The sequence below is a fragment of the Eulemur rufifrons genome, chromosome 15 (genome assembly GCF_041146395.1).
Source record: "Eulemur rufifrons isolate Redbay chromosome 15, OSU_ERuf_1, whole genome shotgun sequence".
NCBI lineage: Eukaryota > Metazoa > Chordata > Mammalia > Primates > Lemuridae > Eulemur > Eulemur rufifrons.
In genome coordinates, this window is record NC_090997.1 from 35042252 (window position 1) to 35068074 (window position 25823).

Here is a 25823-nt window from a genome sequence, read left to right on the forward strand (position 1 = left end):
AGTGGAGTTGTCCTCAGTGTTCTATCTGATTTGATGCTTTTTGTCAGTTGGTTTCTCAATATTAATGTCTCTACCAGACTGAAATAACCTGTCATCCTCTAGAATACTAGCCAAATTTAACTCAAATTAATTCTCAAATGAAAGATGACAAATTTAATCAAGGTAAATACATTGGTGGCCATTTGATAATACATTTTTAAAAGTGACTTTGTCAACCAGATGATGTCTTGAAGAAATACTCTGTACAAAGTAAACACGGAGTTGGCTTCTAGCAGGAGTGGATTGCCTTCCTTGTTCTTTGACCCAGGGTGGCTCAGGACAGGACACTTGACCCCACCCAAAGTGAAGGCCTTTGCATAGGGCCAATGATGATGGCGAGGGTGAGAGTGCTGGGTGTGGTTTCCCTCTGTCCTGGGGTCTGGCTCCCTTGGGAGCCTCCTCTTGGTGGCCAGCCAATTGACAGCCTGTTTCCCAAGAGCAGTCCTGGGCTCAGACTTTGAGCCCTGCTCTCACTGCTCTGAGCATGAGCAAATGCCCATTGCTCTGAGTGTTTTTCTCTCTGGTGTGTTCTGTATTAGTTTTCGTTACCTTGGAGTGGGAGAACCTCACATTTGGTTGAGGGCAAGAGAGGAAATGGGCAAAGCAGGCCATTTCTGTCCTTTTGGTTCTAGGTTACATATGCTTTTCTAACCTTGGCATAGTAAGTCCCTAGGTGGTCTACTGCAGGCTCAGAGCAGTAAAGTGTTTACTTGATGGCCGTCACCCTCTGTGCACGTATTTCTTGTGTATATGTTTTCCTCAGAGACCCTGCAGAGAGAGGAGACAGTTTAAGGACAGGATTTTGAATTAAGTTCCCATGACTTAGCCATATTTTTCTTTAGTTTTATAACCATAAATCTGTACCTCTTGTTGACATAACTTATATGTGCTTTAAAGGAACCTAAACCTTCAAATATAGTTGAGTAAAGAATTGAATTTTGTTATTTTCATATTAAGAAATGATGTATGTATGGTAAAAAAAAATCCAACAATAAGAAAAAACAAGTTAAAAATAATTATTCCACCATAACCTAGAGTTCCACTCACCAGAGATAATGTCTTTCAGTAGTTTCTAATGTCTGTTTCCAGAAACTTTTCATGCATATATGCCAATGCATAATTTAGAAGCATGCAAGATAAAATTAAAATGGCAATATTTTAAAAAGACATACCACAAGTGGGATTGAGCCATTTTGTAACTTGCTTTTTACATTTAACAATATCTTGAAGATTGTTTCATAGCAGCACATAGAGACCTACCTCATTCTTTAGTGGCTGCATATTTTTCATAGCAGGGATGTACAATAATTTATTCAATGAAGGGTTGATTGCCTTAAAGATAATTAATGTAGCACTGAACAGAGAGTGCTGGGTTGAAGATATTTCTCCCAAAGTCAAGATCTCTTTTAAAACTTACCTCCCTCCCTCTTTTTTCCCAAAAGTAAAAATTTAACTCTACATATGTTGGAATTGTGAATTTTGGAGATGCTAATATTAACATCTGTTGGAATAACAGAAATAAAAATATTACAACAGCAAAAATTGTGGCTAAACAATATCCCAAGGCATTAATCTATGTCTTGAATATTTCTTTCCTTCAAAGTACCCTGTCAACTCCTCCTTCTAGACTGTTGTACGGACAACAGCCACCTGCATCTGAAGCTGCCCCAGAGACTAGGAAATTTATAGAGAGAGGCCAGTGGCTGAAATGTCAGGCCAGGAGATTCAGAGAGGTTCTCCAAGTTCTCAGAAACTAGATAATATCTGGGCTGGGAAAGAGCAAAAGAAAGGCAAAAGCACTACTCATAAGAGAGGAAGAAATGTGGAAAAAGCCAGGAGAGAGAGGAACGGAAGAGAACCACTTTGGGAGCTGAGCAAATGTGGACTCTGCTCTGAGTGGACTCCTGTTCCCAAAGACTCCCCTTGGTGTCTCATTGTCCCTCCCCCCTCCCTCCCCTAGCTTATCACCTGTGATCAGTCTTGGAAAGGAGAGTTGTTGCTGCTGCTGTGGGAGCTGGGACAGCCTAGGGAGCCCTTATCCTCTGACCAAGGCAGGACTGGATAGAGTGGTGGGAAATATCCCTGCCCTCCAACAGGTCCAGTGAGAAAGCTCAGAACACTTTCTCCTTAGAAAGAGTGTGTGTGTGTGTGTGTGTGTGTGTGTGTGTATTTATGTTAAGGACAGCAATTTTTACAACATTATGTATATTTTTGCATGTCACAGGTTAATTACCTGCAACACCCCAAACTGTCTATGGAAAAGAGCTATAGTTTTTGTTTCTAAAGTCCCTTGCAGGCCCCAGGTGGAGTGCAAGTCTCTGATGCTGGAAGCTGTGGGTGGCTGGGATGGTGCTGACAGTGGATACAGGCCATTGCTTTCATCGCAATGCTCTGAAGCACTTCTGGGAGGGATACGGCACTCCTGCTGCCTAGAGCTGCTTCCTTGGGCCTAAGTTTAATTTGCTATTAACATTGTTTTTTGAAGTCTTAGACTCTTTTGGAAGCCTGAAAAGTATGTTTTCCTAAAACATGTACATATATGTGCCTTCATGGACCAATGTTAAGAACCTCTGGATGAGTTGATCAATTGTTGAGAAAGTATGTTCTAACCAACCATTCCAAGTAATAAAAGTTGACTATACAAACCAACTCTTATTTTATGAAAATGGTGCTCAGGGAAGATGAGAAGATTTTGTTTTCTCTGTGACAATAAACACAATAAATCAGACTAAGCAACATCAAAGTACTTATTCCATATTTAAGCTAAAAGGAAAAATTTTTTTATATTTCACAGAGAGGGCTTTGATCATAGCATAATTGTAGACACTGAATCAATTTGAAAATTCTCATTGTTGACAGTTTTGTTAATATTCTTCCAATTTTTTCCAATGCATATAAATATCTCTGGAATTATCTACTACATGCTTTTATTTAAACAAAAAATTGGCTTACACTATGCACAGTTTGTTTAATTCATCTCCAATATCAATTATCTGGGCTTTACACAATTGTACATGTACCCTTGTGTATTTATATGACTAATGAAATAAAGAAGTGAAATTGCTAGGTCAAAAATTATATGTATATTTAGATTTTTGATGAATTGTTACATTTACTTTCAGGAAGCCTGAACTAATGACTACTTTCAACTGTACTGAGCACAAGTCTTTTTTTGCCGTAGGACTTCACCAACAATAGATATTAATAAACTTTTAAATATGCCAATTTGAGAGGTAAAATGTAATAGCTGATAGCTTATTATTAAAGTTTGCCTTTATTTGATTAAAAATGATATTGAACATCTTGCTATATATTTATTAGCCATTGGAAATTTTTGTGCATCTGTATATACTTTTTATCCATTTTTAATTAAGATTTTTGTCTTTATTATGTTGATTAAAAATACATATTTATATGATATATGATTAAACTATATATGGTAACTCATATTAACTACAAATGGTAAGGCACAATAATATATATGAAAGAGCACATTAACTGTTTAACATATGTATTACCAATCTTTTTTTTAATCTGTCATTTTTCTTTATCTTTGTTTAAAGGTATTTAAAAATATTTTCTTGTCATAAAAATTTTTATGTTTTTATGAAGAGGTGCCATATCTTCTTATTCCATTGATTTCAAACCATTTGTCTATTTGTCCACAACTCCTTGATCCATATCTGGAAATAGTAAATTCTAAATAAATATTTGTCACATGAAAAAAATTTTTATGTTTTTAAATACCGTATGCCAATCTTTCATCATGGACTTGCTTGTCATGCTTAGGAGTTTTTTTTTTTTTTTAATCTTATTTAATTCTTTTTTTTGTTTCCAATATTTTCCCCATTAGCTTGAATATTCCAAGAAAAAAATACAACCTGTATCATGTACAAATAATGACACCTTTTTTCTTCTTGCCAAATTTAAACACTTTTTTTTATTGGCTTAATTCTACTGCTCAGAATACGTAGAAAAGTTTAAAATAATGGTGGTGATCATGGATATGTTTGTTTTATTTCTGATGTAGGAGCTGGCTAATGCAAAATATTTTAGAAAAATCACTTCGTAATCCCTTTTGCACTACGGTCCCCAACCCCAGGGCTGTGGACCATTACCGGTATGTGGCCTGTTAGGAACCGGGCCACAGAGCAGGAGGTGAGCAGCGGGTAGGCGAGCAAAGCGTCATTTGTACTTACAGCCCCTCCCCATGGCTCATATCACTGCATAAGCTCCGCCTCCTGTCAGAACAATTAGATTCTCATAGTACTGCAAACCCTACTGTATGCGAGGGATCTACGTTGCATGCTCCTTATGAGACTCTAATGTCTGATGATCTGAGGTGGAGCTGAGGTGGTGATGCTAGCGCTGAGGAGCGACTGCAAATACAGATTATCATTAGCAGAGAGGTTTGACTGCATAACAAATGTAATGTGCTTGAGTCATCCCCAAACCATCCCTCCTCATTCCACCCTGGTCTATGGAAAAATAGTCTTCTATGATACTGGTCCCTGGTGCCAAAAAGGTTGAGGACTGACTGCTGCTTTTATGTACCTTTATTTTGTATTATCTTCTTTTGCAAAAGTTCCATATTATTCATGTATGTTCAGCTCATTGGTTATTATTATCTATTTATTTCTCGGGCTTATTATTACTTGTATCTTCTCTTCCTTTTCTATATTTGTGCAGTGCTTTTAAGTTTTTTCCTTTCTAATGTGAGACTTTACAAAGCTGTTTGGATTTAATTCCCTCTAATAATAATGTTGTTCTTGACCCATATCTTTCTGCTTTTTTAATGCTCTTCTGGTATAAGAATAATTCATCTAATTTGGAATATTTTATTAATATAAAAAATAAATCTTTATTTTTAAAATCCAAATTTTCAATAAAGATAATGAATCATATGGAAACTTAAAGTCCCTATGGTAGTTTGTAATGATGGATTTTCTTGGACCGTCCTGCTTTTAAATGTAAAGAGATGCTTTTGGACCTTCTGGACACATTTCTTCTACCTGAAGTATACTTTCTTACTTGCCTAATAACTTTTCTTTTTCCAACTTTTTAGATTGATCGTACTGTGTTTAACTTTTCTGTAGGTTGCCTTTTCTGACTTATTGCAACTTTGAGAGTGTAACCATTAATTTATGCTTGCCTAGATTAAAAATTTTAAAGGCTAGAAAAGACCAAAAAAAAAAAAAAAAAATTCAGGAAGGTCATATCTATTTTAAATACAATCTGTCTATGTTCCTAATTAGAAATAACTTTGTACATTTTGCATTTGCTTGAGGTGGTCCTTGATCTTATTGCTGACATTTACATTAACGGGACTTATTAATGAAAGTCAGACATGTCCATAGTAGCCTTTGGAAGGAAGGGTATGGGGAAAACCACTGGGGAGATTTAGAGCTGCTGGTGGTAACTCCCAGGCTGTGTTCCTTTCCCCACATTTAGATTAGTTTTAGTACTAATGATGTTTAAATTTCCTGATGATATATATTTTCAAACATTCCTTAAGTTAATGTCTGCAACTTATTTTTCCCCCTCTAATTTGAATTTTTCCTTCAGATTTGATTTCTTATTTGCTAACATATTGGAGTTCTGCAATTTGCATGACATTGTTTTGTCAGGGTGGCAGTCTGCTCTTGGTTCTTGGTGTGCTCTTGGCCGAAGAATGACCAGACACACCAAAGTTCACGTCCAGACTATTATCCTGGTCCTCTGACTCCTAGCTTGGAAAAATTACCAGCAGGGCCAATACAATGGAGTGACCTCAGGCAGGAAGCAATTTCACACAAGTAGCTCTTTATTGTATAACAAAATGAGTCTGTCTCTGAGAGTGTAGAGATCCATTGATTGACTGACCGACTGACCAACCCATTCGCTCTCCGACTTCTTGGATTGTTTCCTTTTATTAGCCCAGTCTGGGGAGGGACTCTTGGGAGGTGTGGGATGGTATCAAATGATCAACAGGTGTCCTCAGAATTCCATCTGCCTATATGAGCTCCCTCTCCAAAAGCTCACCTGGGAGTGGTGAACCACAATGCAGATTCAAGCTAATGGCATAATAATTACCCTTAGGTTACTCTAGGTCACTTTGGAATTCCAGATTGATAAAGCATTCCCTTCTTCCCCAGGTGTAGCAGTTGCTTGGGATAGGATTAAGGGTGGGGCAGCACCGAAAGGGAGTGCCAGCCCTTATCCTTCTTCCCAGGGGGAGCAATTGCTCAAAACAGCACCAAAGCAGGGAAGCCTTCTGAGAAAACCTGGAGATCCTAACTATCTACCTAAGAGTGTGCTCCAAATATTCATTCCATACAACCCTCTTCACAACCAACTCTACTTTTTACCTCTGAGCTCTAGTTCCTCTTCCGGAAAAAACAAAACAAAACAAGGTGAAAACGGTGCTTTTCCATATATGACTGAATTGTTTTAGTCCTGTGTGGGTTAGCAGAGCCTACATTAAAGTGAAGTTGAAACTTTGGAGATTTTTTTTCCCTTACTGGGTTGAATTAAAAAAAAAAAAAAAAAGTGATAACCCAAAACAGAGTCATTCCCCCCCCCCACCATTTTGGTGACACGGAGAGAGTAAAATTTTAATACTTAAAAAGGACCACACATTTCCTGCAGAGACTGGAGTGTAGGAGTGAAACTGTGAGGTTTTGCACATTAACTCATTTCCTTTCAACAAATGTTTCGTGCATCTTTCTCAAGTGCTGGCTTCTTGTGTGAGTTGGGTTCCAGGAGCAAAAACTCTGCATCTGAAGTCCCCAGCGAGTCCCCTCTGCTGAACTGCTCCCCTCAGGCCACCACCACTGGCTTGGACTATGTAGAGCCTGCTCACCACAGCAGAGGTTTGAAGAATATATACCAGGTTCAAACTATTGATCTAATTCACGTGTTTATTCTGTAGAAATATTGGCATTATACTCAGGTTCGAGTACCTTATTAATTACATAGTTTTTGGTTTATTTTATTGCAGAAAAGTTTTAAATACTTATTTGCAGTAGAAAATTTAGAAAATTTTCATTATAATTTTCAATTGACACCTACATGTCGTTAAAGAACACAAAAATTTGCACTCTGAGCTCATTTGTTTTCTTAATGTGGGCACTGTTTAGTCAGGGGAACTCAGAAGAATGAACCATTACATAAACACCAAGAAAAAAGTCAGAATATACATCTTCTATCAGTTTTCTGAGGTAAAGATAATTCAGAGGGGAGACTTCTAAAGTTATTGACAAAATAAATTTCCTTAAAGGTCGGCTTAATTTTTCTGTCATCAAATGTTTCCAAATGATTTACTTTCGTAGAACATTTAATGTCTAATTAAATGTCTAATTAATATTGTCATTTAAATAAAGGCGAAGTTCTACTTTTGAATTTTCATTCCAGTGTATAATTAGAGAGTTCTAGGTTAGAAATTATAAATTTATGGCTCTAAGGTTTTCCTTTCTTTCTTTTTTCCCTCCCAATTCTTTAATTTTCTTCATCTTCTATCTCTTCCTCCTTCTACTTTATTTCTTCGGGAACATCATTCTTCAGTCTACTATCTTCAGACTATAACCATTCAGACTATAATATTACATGTAATCTTTCTTATGTTCTCAATTCAAAATACAATTATTTCCTTCCTTCTTTTCTTTATCCTTCTTCTATGATAATTATTAAACCTAGAAATTCTCTATAAAATAAACATTATTGCCAATAGCTGATATTGCCTAAATGGAAAAAAGATTAACCTTCTATTATTTAAAAGAGTTTAAAAGGGACATCTTTGTCTGAAAAAAATACTCTTTGCCATGAATTTTTATATTAGTGAATTCTTTTATTTAAGGAAATGTGTTTTCAGTGGTGTTCAGTACGATTTTATCAATGAGTAACACCTATCCATTATCTAATATGTTACCTAGCACAGGTGTCCAGGTGCTGGTTAATTTTGAAGGGAGGAAAATTCAGACATTATACATAGCATGTGGCATCAGAGCAAATGTAATGAAGGCAAAGCTGGAAGATGGATTTGGGGTAAGATAAGGATACTGGGAGGCTGGGAAAATGAGATAAAATTTTTATGTGGGGGATTCTTCAAAACAAAACAAATCAGAATGAAACAAAGTTTAATGGGAGAAATGTACTGTTTTCCAAATTTTGCCCAGACTCAGCCTGAATCATACTCAGTTTTTTGACTTCCAGAACATGTCCTTTGACCAGTGGCCACTCACTGAGACATAAAGCAGCTGGGTCTAGAAGGTTTGGTGGCCTGGGAATTTTAAATGATAAACAGCTACACAGAGCTTTAAAATAAATAAGATGCATCTTAAATTAGCCTTGAAATATTTAAGTGAATGGACTCTGAAAAGCTCTCTGATTAGGCTTGATAAGGTCTTGGGAAATTGATTTCAGTCCAAAAGAGAAAAGTACTACAAGGTTGGGTCATTTGAGACTCTGTTTTATTGGCCTGTGTAAGTAGAGAATTTAGTAAAAAGTGAATTTTTTGTGTGACCAAATTGAAAGATTTATAAGACAATGATATTGGTATTTTCATATGTATGCAAAAGTGTTATAGGAGGAATGCAGGGTTTCTAGTATACACCATCCTGGTACAGTGTCTAACATGTACAACAGAAATACTTCCCGGTGTGATTAAGACCTGACAAAATATTGGTTGTAATTCATGTTGTTTTTTCTACCATGAAAGAAGATAATAATCCATTGAAGTGTGTGGTGGTGAAGTTTCCCTTATTTGCTTGAGACATTATTGCCTTGTTTATTTTTCCTTTCTCCTTACCTCTCTTCAGTTAATAATTGCTGGCAATTCTTTCACATGCTCTCTCACACACAGTCCTTTTCTTCCCTCCCCACTGCTGCTGCCTGATTATTTCAGCCTTTCCTTAACTTGCATCTTTTCTGGGGATTATTGTGATGGCATCTCCCTGAATCTAGGCTTTCCTTGTGCTTCACATATGGGTTAAAACATGGTATTTTTTATTCACTTTATTTTAGGTGTGAAATGGTGTCTCATTGTGGTTTTAACTTGAGTTTCTCTGCTTATTAGTGAGCTTGAATGCCCTTTTTGAATTTATTGGCCACTTGGATATCCCCTTTGTGAAATGCCTTTGAAATCTCTTGCCCATTTTTCTATTACATTGTCTGTCTTATTCTTACTACTTTATAAGAATTTTTTTTATATTATGGATACAAGTCCCATGTTAATTATGTGTGTGGTGAGGATTTTCTCCCAGACTGTGGCTTATTTTTCACTCTCTTTATGGTGCCTTTTGATGAATAAAATTTACTAATACTGATGTTGTTCAATTTATCCGTCTTTCCCTTCATGATTACTATGTTCTATGTCCTGATTAAAAAAATAATTCCCTACTCAAAGGTCATAAAAATAATCTCATATTATTTCCTAGAAGTTTTATTATTTTTTTCACACTTAGATTCATAATCCCTTTGGAATTGATATTGTGTATGGTGTGAGGTAGGAGTTAAGTTTTACTTTTTTCATATAGATATCGGAATGCCATAATAAAATTCACGAGAATTGTTTATGTACTGACTGCTCTGCAGTACCACCCTTAACATAAATCATGTTTTCTTATATGTATTGGTCTTTTTCATGACTTTATTCTGTTCTTTTGGTCTACATGTTAAAACTGTGCCAAAGCCATGCTTATCTTGTTAATTTTCTTGCAGAGAAAACAGTACTTTGAGCATGGATTCATCTCAAAAAAACACAAGAATTTTTATATAAACATTTTATATATAAATGTCATGATATATATGTCACATTTATTGAGGTATAACTTCCATACAGTAAGTATATGTATTCATATGTATGAATATTACATATATATGCAGTATGTTATATGTATTGAGGTATAATTTACATACAATAAAATTTACTCTTATTAGCTATAGTGTTCTGTGAATTTTGACTAATACATACAGTCACGTATCTACCACCATAATCAAGATATAGAACATTTTCAACACCTCACAAGTTCCCTTAGGCGGGGCGAGGTGGCTCACGCCTGTAATCCTAGCACTCTGGGAGGCCGAGGCAGGTGGATCACTCAAGGTCAGGAGTTCGAGACCAGCCTGAGCAAGAGCGAGACCCTGTCTCTAATAAAAATAAAAAAGAAATTATCTGGCCAACTAAAAATATATATAGAAAAAATTAGCCGGGCATGGTGGCGCATGCCTGTAGTCCCAGCTACTCAGGAGGCTGAGGCAGTAGGATTGCTTAAGCCCAGGAGTTTGAGATCGCTGTGAGCTAGGCTGACGCCATGGCACTCACTCTAGCCTGGGCAACAGAGCAAGACTCTGTCTCAAAAAAAAAAAAAAAAAAGTTCCCTTAGGCCCTTTGTAGACAATTCCTTCTCCTACTCTCAGCCCCTGACAACCACTGATCTATTTTCTTTCCCTATAGTTTTCACTCTCTTAACTGTGTCTTTTGCAGAGCAGGTATTTTTAATTTGGATGAAGTCCAATTTATCTTTTTTTCTTTCTGGATCATGCTTTTGGTGTTGTATCTAAGAAATCTTTGTTTGATGTCCAAAATGTTTTCTTTTATTGTTGTATTATTTTAGGTTTATATTAAAGTCTAGGACTTGTTTTGAGTGTCAATGTTTTTTTTTTTTTCAATATGGATATTTAATTGTTCAAATACCATTCATTGACCACATACATAGATCTTTTTTGTATATATTTGTCTTTTCGTATGCTTTTAAAAAATCAGCTTGTCGGCCGGGCGCGGTGGCTCACGCCTGTAATCCTAGCACTCTGGGAGGCCGAGGCGGGTGGATTGCTCAAGGTCAGGAGTTCGAGACCAGCCTGAGCGAGAGCCCGTCTCTACTAAAAATAGAAAGACATTATATGGACAACTAAAAATCTATATAGAAAAAAATTAGCCGGGCATAGTGGCGCATGCCTGTAGTCCCAGCTACTCGGGAGGCTGAGGCAGTAGGATCGCTTAAGCCGAGGAGTCTGAGGTTGCTGTGAGCTAAGCTGACGCCACGGCACTCACTCTAGCCTGGGCAACAAAGTGAGACTCTGTCTCAACAAAAAAAAAAAAAAAAAAAAATCAGCTTGTCAATTTGTATAAAAATATCCTGGTGGAATTTGATTGGAAATGTGTTGGCTCTATAGATCAGTGTAGGGAGAGTTGGCGTCTTCATAACACTGAGGCTTCCAAACCACAAATCCAGTTTATATCTTTATCAGTGTTTTATAGTTTTCAGTAACTAGATCTTGCTCATATTTTATTACATTTATACCTAAATATTTCATGTTTTTGGTGCTATTGTAAATGGTACTTTAAAAAAAGTTTAATGTTTAAATATTCTTTAACATAAGGACACTGGGAGCCTGGGAAAGTGAAATTAAATTTTTATGTGGGGAAATTCTTCAAAAGAAAACAAATCAGCATAAAACTTTAACGAGAGAAGTATGTATATATTACACATTTGAAATATATAGGAATACCACTGATAGCTTGTATACTGATCTTATTTCTATAACCTTTCTAAACACATTTATTAATTTTCATAGTTTTTGGAAATTCTTTGTGATTTTTCTATAATCATGTAGCCTGTGAATAGAATAGTTTTATTTCCAATTCCTTGGCCTTTTATTTCTTCTTCTTGCCTTATTGGCATTGCTAGTTCTTCCAGTGCAATGTTGTAAAAAGAAAATAAAATTTCAGAACCTTCCAAATTTATTATACCAAGGGGAAAAGTTAAGCTCTGGAAACTGAGTCACATAAAACGGCAGTTTTTCTTCTCTGGTGCATGACCTTTGCTTCCTGGCCTTTGTGTGGAGATGTTGTACATTAACCAGACTCCCTATTCTTCATGCAAGCCTAGACTAAATGACATTGAAGATAGAGACCCTTCTGATTGTTGCCTCTTTACGATTGAATGCTAAGCAATCCCCTTAGGGTATAATCGATAGTAGGCAGTCAAATCCATATGTTAGCCTTGTATGGAAAATGTAATTCTGTTCAGCACCTCCATTTTTGCCTGTTTGAACACATCCTCATTTTTACCCACATGGGGAACACTGATCACCATTATTTTGTGGGCAGCCACCCTTATACTTTGAGCTTGAATAAACTCTTTTTACTGGACCCTGAGCATTTGATTATTTTAGGTTGACAATGTTGAATATAATTGGTGAGAACAGAACCTTTGCCTTGTTCCTCATCTAAGAGAGAAAATAGGTCTTCACCATTAAGTATGTTGCAGTGGGAATTTTTGTAAATGATGTTTGTCATGTTAAAGTTATCTTCTGTTCCTAGTTTACTGGGAAATCATTTCTTTTTTAAATCAGCCAAAGATGTTGAATTTTGGCCGGGCGCGGTGGCTCACGCCTGTAATCCTAGCACTCTGGGAGGCCGAGGCGGGTGGATTGTTCAAGGTCAGGAGTTCGAGACCAGCCTGAGCAAGAGCGAGACCCCGTCTCTACTAAATATAGAAAGAAATTATCTGGCCAACTAAAATATATATAGAAAAAAATAGCCGGGCATGGTGGCACATGCCTGTAGTCCCAGCTACTCGGGAGGCTGAGGCGGTAGGATCGCTTAAGCCCAGGAGTTTGAGGTTGCTGTGAGCTAGGCTGATGCCATGGCACTCACTCTAGCCTGAGCAACAAAGCGAGACGCTGTCTCAAAAAAAAAAAAAAAAAAAAAAGATGTTGAATTTTGTCAAATGCTGTTTGCTGTAGCACTTGAGATGGTCATATGATCATCTTAGTTAGTAAAGTTAGTTAATTATATTGACCAATTTGATTTTTTTGAATGTTGACTAGTCTTGCAATTCCTAGACAAATCCTACTTGTTCCTGAATTTGTTTTTTATTTTTTAAAAAATAATATTGCCAGATTTGATTTGCTAGTATTTTGTTGAGAATCTTTTTGTCTATCCTTATGAGAGATAGTCATCTGCAGTTTTCTTTTTTTAGTAATATCTTTTCTGGTGCTATCATGATAATGCTAGCCTTATAAAATGAGTTGATAGGTATTATTAACTATATATTATCAACAATATACTCTGGAAGAGTTTTTAAAAATAATTGTTTGTATTTCTTCCTTAAATGTTTGACAACATTTGTCAATGAACATATCTGGGCCTGGAATTTTCTTTGTTTAAAGATTTTTATGAATGAATTCAAATTCTTTAGTAAACAGGCTAAACAGGTAACCTAATTCTTTTTGAGTGAACTTCAGGGGTTTGCGTCTTTTAAGGAATTTTCCCATTCCACCTCGGTTGTTAAGTTTATGGGCATACAGTTTTTTGCAATATCACCTATTATCCTTTTAATATTTGTGGGATCTGTAGTGATGTATCCACTTTCATTCATGATATTTGTTATTTGTCTTCTCTCTTTTTAATATGGTCAATTTGGCCACAGGTTTATAAATTTTATTGATCTTTTTGAGAAATCAACTTTAGTTTCCTTGATTTTCTCTATAGTTTTTCTATTTTTAATTTTATTGATAAGCACTCATTTTCACTTTTTCCTTCCTTGATTACTATAGGTTAAACTTGCTTTTTAAAAAAATTATCTTATAGTGGAAGCTTAGATATTTATTCAAGATCTTTTCTTTGTCTTAGCTGCACTGCTTCAGTAGCACCTCACACTAAGTATTCAAGTTTCCTTATAACTTCATTTTTTTTTTTTTTTTGAGGCAAAGTCCCACTGTGTCACCCTGGCTAGAGTGCTGTGGCATCAGCCTAGCTCACAGCAACCTCAAACTCCTGGGCTCAAGCCATCCTCCTGCCTCAGCCTCCCGAGTAGCTGGGACTACAGGCATGCGCCACCATGCTCGGCTAATTTTTTCTATATATTTTTAGTTGTCCAGCTAATTTCTTTCTATTTTTTTTAGTAGAGATGGGGTCTCGCTCTTGCTCAGGCTGGTCTCAAACTCCTGAGCTCAAACGATCCACCCGCCTAGGCCTCCCAGAGTGCTAGTATTACAGGTGTGAGCCACCGCACCTGGCCATAACTTCATTTTTGACCCATGGATTATTTAGAAACTTGTTGTTTGATTTCCAAGTATTCAGGAATTTTCCACACATATTTGTTATTGGTTTCTAGTTTAATTCCTCTATAGGAGTTAATGTAGAGAAACTAGGTTTGGGTTTTGTAGTTGCTGTGATTATCTTCAGCATGCCATAGTCTTTAAATTTGTCTTACAATGTCTTATGCTTAGGGTGAAGATCTGGGTGCCTGAAGGTTTACCTCAGTGTTTGCTTTCAGTCCTCAGCTTTCAGCTGTCCTTCTCTGCCTGTACCTGGTGGGAAGCAGGGCAGAAGGCCTGTCCTGGCCCGTTCTCTATTGTTCTGGTCCACCTTCAGGCTAAGATTGGCCATTTGTGCCCGGGCCTTTGGGGGTGGGGTTTTCTCAGGGTCCCTTCTCCCCCTGGCAGGCAGCCAATTCTCTACCTGTGTATATGGCAAGTCTTGTGCAAGAGATTTTCTTGTCCTAGTTAAGCGGTTGGAGATCTCTGACAGTACTGCTATGGGGTCTCGGGCTCAGGACTGCTTTTTGCTCCTCCCCCAGGGATAGAAGTGTTTTCTTCTATCTTTGCAGGAAACAATGGTTCTGTCCTGCTAGAGGTGACTGGGTTTACTGCTCCTTTCCCAGAAGCTTGAGCCTATTGAGAGAAGGGTCCAGGCAGAGATACAGGGCTTCATGTCTGCTAGTGGTGGTGGCTGATTTACTCTTCTTTGACTGCACCACAGAGGGAGTCTCTCCCCAGTCTTCTGCCCTGGCTCCAGTATTTCTTGTGATTACCAGTGAACGTCTATCTAAAAAAACCTTAAGTATGTGGGAACTCCCTTGTGTTTGCAGCTCTCTCTGCTGTCATGGTAGCCCACACTAATACCAGCTGACTTCTTTTCACCCATTTGACTGGAAGACTCATCTGCCTTCATGCTCGGCCACAGGTGAGACTAACCTGGCTCCCAACTCATCTCGGTGAGGGGGACCTCCTGGGATTTCAGGTTGCTTGGTTGTCCTTCAATGCCAGCCCTTTGATGTGTTCAGAAACGTGATTTTGTAGTTTATCTGGCTTTCTCTCACTGTTAGGAAAGAAATGGCTTTCTTTTTAGGTTTCTACATTGTAGGTAGAAAGGGAAAAAAACAAATGTTTCAATGCTTAATCAGAATAAATTGTCACTCTTTTTGAGGTGATGTGACACATTCCTGGGATCTAAGTTAACACTTCGAACATAAATGTCAATAGCACCACATTGTTTTCTAAGGTACTATATGATAATCAGTGTTCATAATGATGACATGGAAGCATTTTTAGGGCCCCAAATTGTCATTAGATTCATAAGAAAGTTTTAAATATTATCTTAGGATGATATTCATTTGAGGAATATTCTTTGAACAATAAGAACTCAGATATGGTATCTATGATTATAGTCTATTAATTAATTTTGTAACTTACCAAATTTGAATATAGAAGATTTTAATCTGTTTTCAGGTAACTTAAAACAATAAATATTTTAAATGTTCAGACAATAGGAGATGCTACATGCAAAATTTTGTGCAACATCTGCACAATCTTTTATGCGGAGCTATCACACGTGCACTGCATGCTACATGCTAATTATACTGTTGCTTACCTAACAGGAGAATTCTGTAGTGCAGATGAAAGAACTCCTTTAACTTTTTTTCTATATTTTAAGTAAAATTCTCTTCTGGTGGATGTCAAATTAAGCAGGCTAGATAAGAAAGTAAGATATATATAATACTACATAATGATCCAGTTTAACTTTATTTTCTCTGAGGTTTTTGCAGAAATTAAGAAAAGCTGGATTACATCCTGTGAAGTAGAGGCAATGTCTAATTTTACAATCTATACAGTATCTAGAAAATTGCAGGATGACTCATAGTGCATTGTTGGAACTCATTAAGTGTAAATAACTACATTTCATTTGGCAAATGGTGCTGGTTCAGCATACATGTTAGATCAGGAGTAGTACCATACATTCTGTACTTTAGAAATTCCCATAGCTATCAAGTATTATAGAGGAATATTTTTAACATTTATTTATCCTGAAAGATCACATTCAACATCTGGTTTGTTTATTTTTGTATGTGTAGAACACACTTTACATGATTACATCAGTTGCCTTTTAAAAAATATGAGATGATTAATCTTTTTCTTGCTGTGAAATGAGTCATACAATGAATTACAAATCTGATTCAGGGGGAAAAACTTTGGCCATCATGACTCAATTTTGGGTTCCACAGGGTGGGATATGCTTGTAATATCAATTTTGACTTTTTAATACTATAAGGTTAGGGAGAAATTCAGCTATTTAGAGAAACAGGAGAAAAAAGGCAGCTGGTGTGGGCACAAGTAGCTTGACTTTTCTTCTTTCTTTTGTCATAATGAGACTTTTGCTATTGGGAATAAGAAGAGAACAGGGCTCATTTGGATGCACAGCCATAGGCAGAAGGTAGGGATGAGGATTTGACTTAGGATGCAAATAAAATTAAATGATTCCTGGTTGTCCATTGCTGATAGGGTCCATCTGATGTTTATCATGAAGCAGTTAATCAGTAACACCTTGATACCACTACTCCAAGGGAATATTCTTTGTGGTTATACAGAAAGTGTAGTAATGGTGCCAGTGAAGGCAATTCAGTTTTTAGTTTACACCACTGTCAGTAACTGGTTGCTCATATGCAAAACAAGTAGACTGTATAATTCTTTCCATCACTGAAACTCAGTAGAGAACACTGATTGTGGCAAAGAACACTGATTGTGCTAGTGGTTACAGGTGCACAGGTAAAGAGTATGGGGGGGAGAAAGAGAGGCAGAGACACACACACAAACTCCATTTGTAGTTAACACAGAAGAGCAGTATCTAGCAGGATGTAGACCCCACTCAAAACAATTACTTGGTAAAATGTGGTATTTAAAATGAAGGTTAAGAATTTGCAGATGCCCACTGAAGATTTTGTGCAAATAGTAACCAAGGCAGCAAAGACCTGACCAATGCAGGCCACATAAGCAGCTCCATAGTTTGAAAGAGGAATCTAAGTGGACCAAACAGAAATCACACCCTATTCACACCAGTGAGGATCTCCTTCTACTTACTTGCTCAGAGAGGAGTATTTAGAAGTGTATGTCAAAATCTACTGTATACTCTTTGTAACCGTTGCTTATAATAGGGAACAAATTATCATAATACAATGTACACAATTCATGCTCTGTAGAGTGAGTTCACCTGCACTTGTTTTTTTTTTTGTTTTTTTTTTTTTGCCATTTTCTTAAAGTTCTGGACTCCATGAACCTGTTTGACCATTGTAGTAAAACGTATGTGTTCAGATTGGGCAAAACACAGGTAAGTGGCATCTCTTTGAGAATATTGTTTTAAAACACTCGTTTCTATTTGGGTGTTCTGTACTTTACCTTGGGTACACAGCCTCATATCTCCAAGTCTCTTGTGATGATCAGATAAGATCATTACAGTCTTTCATTTCAAAGCTACAAGAGATGTTCAAGACCGTTTATTGCACCTACTTCAATTATAGAAGAAAACAGAACTGCTTCAGTTCATACAGCTACTAAGAGGCTGAACGAGATTAGGGCCCAGTTTTCTTGACTTCCTAACTCATTATGTTACTCACTAAGTTATTTTTATATATAATAATAACTTTCAATAACCCTTTTTGAAAAACTTGTTAAAATTAAAAATAAGTTATTATTACTCAGGAATACTTGTTAACAAATGTGTTTACACCCCCCAAAGAATTTTTGTAGGAATGAAGCCATTATGACTGGTTCTTTGGCTGGATACTGTAGCTTGTGAGAACTGTAGCAGTCAAGGGTAGTTTCAGCTGTGTGTGTCATATGTTACAAAGTTACATTGTCTTTAACTCAAATAAGGTCCAGAGGGAGCAGACTGAGCATAGCTGCTGCCACAGTTCCAACATGTTTTGAATTCTGAAACTCAGGCTCATTTCATTCAGCTCTCCGGGTCTGCTATCCCTAGTGTGGCTCTCATCCTTACAGCCCAAGATGCTGCTAAATCTTTTGCCCTTGATATACCAAAATGACATTCTCTCTCTCTCTTTACACGTACACACACACCCACACACACACACACGTATGTAAACTATCCATTCCACCTCAAGGTAAGACAGATCTTTTTTCATAATTCTACTTGCACTCTAATTGACTTGTCATTCCCAGAAATATCAGCTTAGACACAAAACATCTTGTTAATATTGCCCTCTTTTCCATGTTGTTGCCATTAGGGTACTCCAGGGACTATGTCCTTTTATCTCGGAATGGAAGATAGCTAATAACAATGAACAGTCTCATAATTCAGGTGGAGAATGCTCTGAGAGAGCCTCTTCCCTCCTCATCTTCCTCCCTGTAGAAGGCCAGGTGTCTAATGGTGATCAAGTGGGGAATGGTGGCTATCCCTCTCTCAGCCAGACAGGTGGCTAAAGTGGGACCCAAAGTGGAAAAAACAGTTCTGTACTTCAAATTTAAGTCCATAGGGCTGTGTGATTTCATAATGGTGCTTCTTAGGTAGGCCTATGGTCTGTTCTTATGTGACTCTTGAAGTAAGAATGATTGTTATGTTTTTAAAGAGTTGTAAAGAAGAGGAGGAGGAGAAAGAGAAGGAGGTAGAGAAAGAAAAAGTGATGATGATGCAGTATGTGACCTGCAAAGCCTAAAATATTCATTATGTGTCCCTTTACAGCAAAGTTTGCCGACCAAGATGATTTAACTCTTCCCTGTACTAATTTATGGGCACAGAACATCGTTCTTGAACTCTTGGGGCTCCCATTGGATCTATGTCCTCAGCTGGCAAAAGAGCCTCTCCAGATTCTTTCTTTTGCATCCTCTCCTCCTTTTCCCACTATCACTTGGTCCATTTAAACTATTTTTGTTCTCTCTTAGCTTCCACACAATCTTTTCCCCTTTTGTGTCTGGTCTCTGATAGCATTAGTCAGTCATTTTCTAATTCTCTGGCTCCTCTCGCTGGTTGATTGGGAGGTGGGATGGGAGCTCTACATCCTGAGGAGATGGAAGTAAGAGGCCACTACCATGGCCTGAGAGAGAGGATTGAACAAGTCATACATTGTTTATTGGGGGATTAATTTCTGGTCAGCATAGCTCCTATATCTTAATATGTTGTAAGAGTCTCTGTTAATAGATTCAAGGAGAGAAATCACAGGACATATCTCTACAGACGGCAAAGCAGCCTTTGACAAAACTCTAGACTCATTTTGAATTAAAATGTTTAAGAGGAATTCTAGGGAATGCTTCTTTAACAAGAAGTACGTATAACTTAGTTCTAAACTCAGCACCTTACTTAATGCTAGGACAATATAAATGTGATCAGGAACAAGGCAAGGATGCCTACTGGTTTTACTATTATGTTATACATGAGTTTTTAGCCAATTCAGTTAAACAGGAGAAATCAATTAGAAGCCTAAGATTAGGTAAGGAAGAAGTAATAGGGTTTTTGTTTGTAGATATTAAGTGGGCAATCCTGGAAAACTCTAGCAAGTCAAGGGTTCTGAACACAAACAATAAAATAATTTAGGAAGTTGGCAGGGTATAAAATTAGCATCCAAAAATAAATAGCCTTTATATACCCAACAGCAACCAGCTAGAGGATATAATGATAGAGAAAAACTCCATTTACGGTAGCAACGACAATGAAGAAAACACTAAGTAATAATCTTGACAAGAGATCTATACAATTTTTATGAAGACAATTTTTAAATACTCAAAAACACAAAGGTAAACTTGAACAAATGAAAAAGCATTCCTTCTTCTTGCCCAGGATCGCTCAACATCATAATGATGTTAATTTTCCCTAGTTAATTAATACATTTAACATAAGCTCAATAAAAATACTAACAAGCTTGTTTTATGGAGCTATACAAGTTTATACCAAGGTTCATGTTGAAGTATGTACATGAAAGAATGCTGAAAAAGAGAAGCTATGTGGACAAACTACTTCCACAACTTATTAAGACATGCTATATAGAACTTCTATAGTCAAAGCAACATGGTACCGGCACATGGTTAGACAGATCCGTGAATGGAATAGAAAGTCCAGAAAAAGACTCAAGTACATCTGAAAATTGAGTATATGACCATGGTGACATCTCAAATTAATGGGGACAAAGGTGAACTTTTAATTAAATGGTCCTGGGACAAAGGGAGAACCACTTGAAAAAAGCTAATTAGATCCACACCTCACACCATACACAAGAATAAATTACAAATGGGTCAGGCATTTAAATGTAAATAATGAAATCATTCAAGTACTAGAATAAAATATGGTCAAATAATTTATTATTTACAAAAATAAAAATAGTTACTTTACAGGGAAGAAATAGTAACTATACAATAGACACTATTTTAACTGAATGATGAAAATTGAGATCTCCGTACTGGGACTGACTGACATAATGTGCTCCTGAGTGATTCACTGAGAAGAACCAACGTCACTTTTGTGGTTTTTCTGCCAAAATGCATTACTGGAATCTAGTTACTCAGAAACACTAGATGAACCCAAATTGGGGCATTCTAAAAATGAACTGCCTTGTGCTCTTCAAAAATGTCAAGGTCAAGAAAGAAAAAATTGAGAAATCATTTCAGATTAAAAGAGACTAAACAAATATGACAGATAGTTTGCAAGTGTGATCCTGAATTTAATCCTAGACTGAAACAAATAGCTGTCAAGCTCATTATGGGAACAATTGGTGAAATTTGAACATTCACTATGGATTAGATTATTGTACTAATATTACATTTCCTGATTTTGATAATGTACTGTGAGAAGATGATGATGTTAGATAAGGGAATGTCCTTGGTTTTAGTCAATACTTATGGAAGTATTTAGAGATAAAGGGGCATAATGATGTCTGTAACTTACTTTTAAATGGAACACAAATAATAATGCAAGTGTAAATAATCAGTCAGTTTTGTTGAGGACATTATATTAGTCTGTTTGGGCTGCCATAACAAACTACTATAGGCTGGGTGGCTTAAAGAACAGTTCTGGAGGATAGAAGTCCAAGATCATGGTGCCAGCAGGGTTGGTGTCTGGTGAGACCACTCTCCCTGCCTTGTAAATGGTTGCCTTCTTGCTATGTCCTCACATGGCCCTTTCTCTGTGCACACATGGTGAGAGAAAGAGGTCTCTGGTGTCTCTTCCTCTTCTTACAAGGACACCAATCCTCTCAAATTAGGACCCTCATTTAACCTTAATTACCTCCTTAAAGACGCTGTCTGCAAGTACACGTTGGGTGTTGGGGATATAAGATGAATCTTGGGGGACAAAATTCAGTCCCTAACAGATGTATAGGAGTCTTTCAAGTATTCTTGCAACTTTCCTGTAAGTTCGAAATTATATATAAATTTAAGTTATGAGAAATAAATTTCTCCCCTTTCTCTCTCTCTTACTCTCTTTCTACCACCCAACCCAACATTGCCATCGCCTTGGGAGGCATGAAGCTAAAGGAGAGAGGAGGAAAGAAGAAAAGTGCGACCTCCTCAATTCTAGCCAAGTGTGAGCTCTACTGCTTTTTCTTATAAAAGAAGAAAAACTTTTATTATAGAGACTAACTTATTCTCATATTCTTAAAATCTGGAGAAGAAAGAAGTTCTATGAGAGGTAATATGGATACAATGTAATTCCTCATTCATCTTGAACATAATCCAAGTGAAGGGAAATGATTTCCACACACCAGGTGAATCTGGGACCTGGTACACAGAGTTGAGCTACTTTGGAAGGAATAAAACCATTTACCCAGAAATCTGTGGGGCAACTTGATGTCTGTGCAAATTTTGGGTTGGGAGAGTTAAGTTTTTGAAAATCCATCTGTCCTCTTCAGGTGTGTTTTAAAACTTTTTTAGGCAAAACAAGAGTAGCCTTTGGTCTAGGGCTAATTTGCCTCCCTTTTGAGGTGATACCCAATACAGTGTTTTCCACTTTGTCTGTAGGTAACACAAACTATTCCAGACCCTGTGTGAGCCCTGAGGATTGTTTCTGCTGTTCTTTTTGGATGGTGCTTTATCCATTTTGGGGTAGTTTCCTCCCATGCATGCACTGGCTGGTGCTCATCTGAAGACCTGAAGAGACCCTCTGCAGATCTCTGTGTGGCTGGCTCCTCTCCAGTGCTTTGCTCTTCAACTCTAGCATACTTGGTCTCCTGGACTCCCATCTGGGTGTCCTAAACTGTGTGAGCCTGCTGGGCTTTGCCTGGTTTCTCCTCCCTACACTCTGGCCTGGAAATGCTCTCCAGTCCAGAAGGTGGCACAATCACAAGGCCCACCTTGTTTATTTTCCTTCTCTCAGTGATTACTGTCCTGTGCAGCCCAATGTCCAATGTCTGAAAATTATTTTTGTCTATTTTTTTTTGATGTTCTTGTTTTAGGTGAAGGCTAAATTCAACCTCTGTTATAATATCTTGGTCAGGAGTGGGCCTCCCTAGTATCTTCTTCACTATTTTTCCATGTAGTTCTTCTCTCTTCCCTAATTCCCATGTGGTCTGTGGCTCACCCAGGGTTGAGCTGAAGGAGGAGGAGAGGGAGAGGGCTGAAGGTCTCACCAGGCTGGCACTGCTGTAATCTGATGTTGGGCTCTCTGGTGTGTCAGATGTCTAAATGCTTACTCCTTGTCTTATGGGTGCTTCGGCTGCTGGGGTCTCTTGCCAGCAGCTCCCTGACAAAGTGTGTATGTTTCCTTTCTGGCTACATACAATTCATTCCTTAGCTCCTGGCTTCTGGTCTTCTACCCTCTCATGAACTCTTCTTTGGGATCACCTTACCCTTCCATTTTCTTGGGCAGTGTCCCTTTCAGGAGAACAAACTCCCCCCAGCTACTTTCTCACTCGACTTTTCAAGAGTATCTCACAGGTCAGTATGTGTGATCCCCTAACTCCTGAGGTCACAAGTCAAGTTTTCTGGGCAATTCTCTAACCTCCTTCCCCATTTGGCTTACAGAAAGAGGAAAAAAAGAGGAAGAGGAGAAGAGTCACAAAACATTGACAACTCTTCCTTTAAGAAAGTTAATGCTACCAAACTCTTCAATATTGAAGACTTTCCTATATATCTTTGACGTGAGTGCTAAAGATCTACTTTTGGGGTGGAGTAGGGGCTGTAATTAACTATAAGTTAAGTTCCACATAGATGGTCTGGCTCATTTTTCTAGAATGTTTGGGTCTTTAACATCCTTCATTTTCAGTTTTGGATATTCCACAGGACTTGAAAAAAGTCCAATTTTAAAACTTATTGCATATATGATACATTTTATTAATAAGATGTCTTTTGTTGTATCTATTGACTTTCTTTCCATGTATTTCTGAATATATTTGTATGTCCTGGGAAGAAAAACTATGAATATTTAAACTATAGATATCATGAATTAAGTTCAGTCTATTTCTCAAAGGTTCAGAAAACAAAGTATCCTTCTTCCCACCAGCTGTTGCTTCCTCTGACACATGCACACACAAATACTCACACATGCACACATTTATTACACAGCCTTGAAACTGAAGTCTTGGCTAGAACAAAAGGAAGTGGAGTTTCCTCTTCAGCTGTTCTCTTATTGGTCCTAATTAACAGTTGACCTGGCACTGTAAAATTGTTTTTTCCTTCTTATAAAGTTCTCTCAAGCCTCAATTTTCATTTTGAATTTGCACCTGTCCTCTACTCATTGTACCCTATTTGCAGCATCCTGAACGCAGCCTGTTCTCACAGCTCTTTGCTTTTGCGTATGCTGTTCCCAGTAGGAAACCACTTTCCTTCATTCTCTGTGTGGGAAGTTCCTGCTGATCTTCCTATTTGTGGCTGAGGTGCCTTCTCTGACCACTGCCTGCACTGAGTTGGGCGTCTCTGATGTGCTCTTAGGATATCTTGTATCTGCCTTTTCCTGGCACTCAGTAATCTGCCTTGTTGCAATCATCCTTCTCATCCACCTACTGTGAGCTGCTTGAGCACAGAAATTTGTCTTCCTCAGTTTGTGTCCTGAGTACTTGGCAAATAATCGAAGTAGACATAAAAACCACATTTTGAGTACTTGCTTTATCTCAAACATTGTTCCAAGCATTCTACATGTATCATATCATATCACTCAACTTATAACTCCACAAAGTAGGTACTATTATCCTATGTTATGCACAGAGAAGTTAGGTAACTTGCCTTAGGAAGTCATGGAGCCCAATTAAACCCAGGCAATCTGATCTTAAAGCCCTCACTTGATTACTGTTTCAATATGGGAAAATACTTAACAAATATGGATACTCAATAAATTCTTGATGAGTAAATGAACAACCTTTGGTTCTGTAGTACATATTTCTTCAACAAAGAGCCCATTAAGATTGTATGCAACTGTGCAGAGTGTCCCATTAAGACTAAGGGGAATGATCTGAAAGCCTCAAGACAGTTGCCTGTATTCTATAGAATATATGGTAGAATCCTCTCCCTAGAGCTCCTGGGCTAGTTCTTTATAGGTCCAGCTTTTCTTGTGTCCCTGGATATTAAACTCTTTCTCTTCAATCTCCCAAACAACCAAGTGGTGGCCACTGAAGTCCTGAATCATCAGCACTTTGCTGATGTCAACAACATCTGCTGAGGGCTGTACTCACCTGTTCTATTAAAATCAGAACGCTTGCTAATGGAAGCTGTCTTCAACTCCATTAACCCTAATCAGCCCTGGCCAACCTTGAAGGCAGAAAAATGCTATCATTATAAAAAAATTATAATATCCTACTGCCGTGTTAAAATGCCATTCTTGGCTGAGGGGTCAGAGCTATTTGCCTGATGTCATACATTGAAAACTGGTCAAGGGTTACTAACATACTTTTGAAAATACTTTTTAAATCATAGAGCAAATGTGATTAGGCCAGTGTCGCATGCAAAATATTGGCTTCTCCCAAAGATATTTGCCTCCAAATCTCCAAAACCTATGAATATGTTACCTTACTTGGCAACAGGGACTTTGCAGATGTGATTAAGTTAAGGAATTTGAGATGGGAGAGTGCTCTGAATTATTCAGGTGGGACCAGTATAACACATGGGTCCTTCCTAGTTGTGCATAGAAACTGGAAAAGGCAAGAAATGGATTCTCCCTTAGTGCCTTCAGAAAGGAATGCAGCCTTGGGGACACCTGGATTTTAGCCCAGTGAGACCCATATTGGACTGTAAGATAATAAATTTGTGTTGTTTTAAGTTTGTGGTAATTTGTTACAGTAGCCGTAAAAATCTAATACAGTAGTTTTCTCCAAGTGTGGCCCCTGGACCAGCTGCATGGTAATCAAGTTGTCTTTGGAACAAGGAAAATTATCAGGGATAAAGATGCACTTTCCATAATAAAGGGGTCGATTCTCTAAGAAGACAGAACAATCCTTAATCTGTATGTGCCTAACAACAGATCATCAAAATACATGAGGCAAAAACAGATAGAACTGCACAGACAAGTAGAGGAATCCACTTGTGGGAGACTTCAATACTTCTCTGTTAGAAATGGACAGATCTAGCAGGCAGAGAATCAGCAAGAAGATAGTTGAACTCAATAGCACCATCAATCAACTAGATATAATAGACATCTATGGACCACTTTATTCAACAATAACAGAATACATATTTTTCTCAAGCTCACATGAAATATCAACCAAGACAGACCACATTTTGGGCCATAAGACAAATTTTAACCAGTTTAAAAGAATAAAAATCATACATTGTCTGCTCTCAGACCACAATGGAATTAAACTGGAATTCAGAAA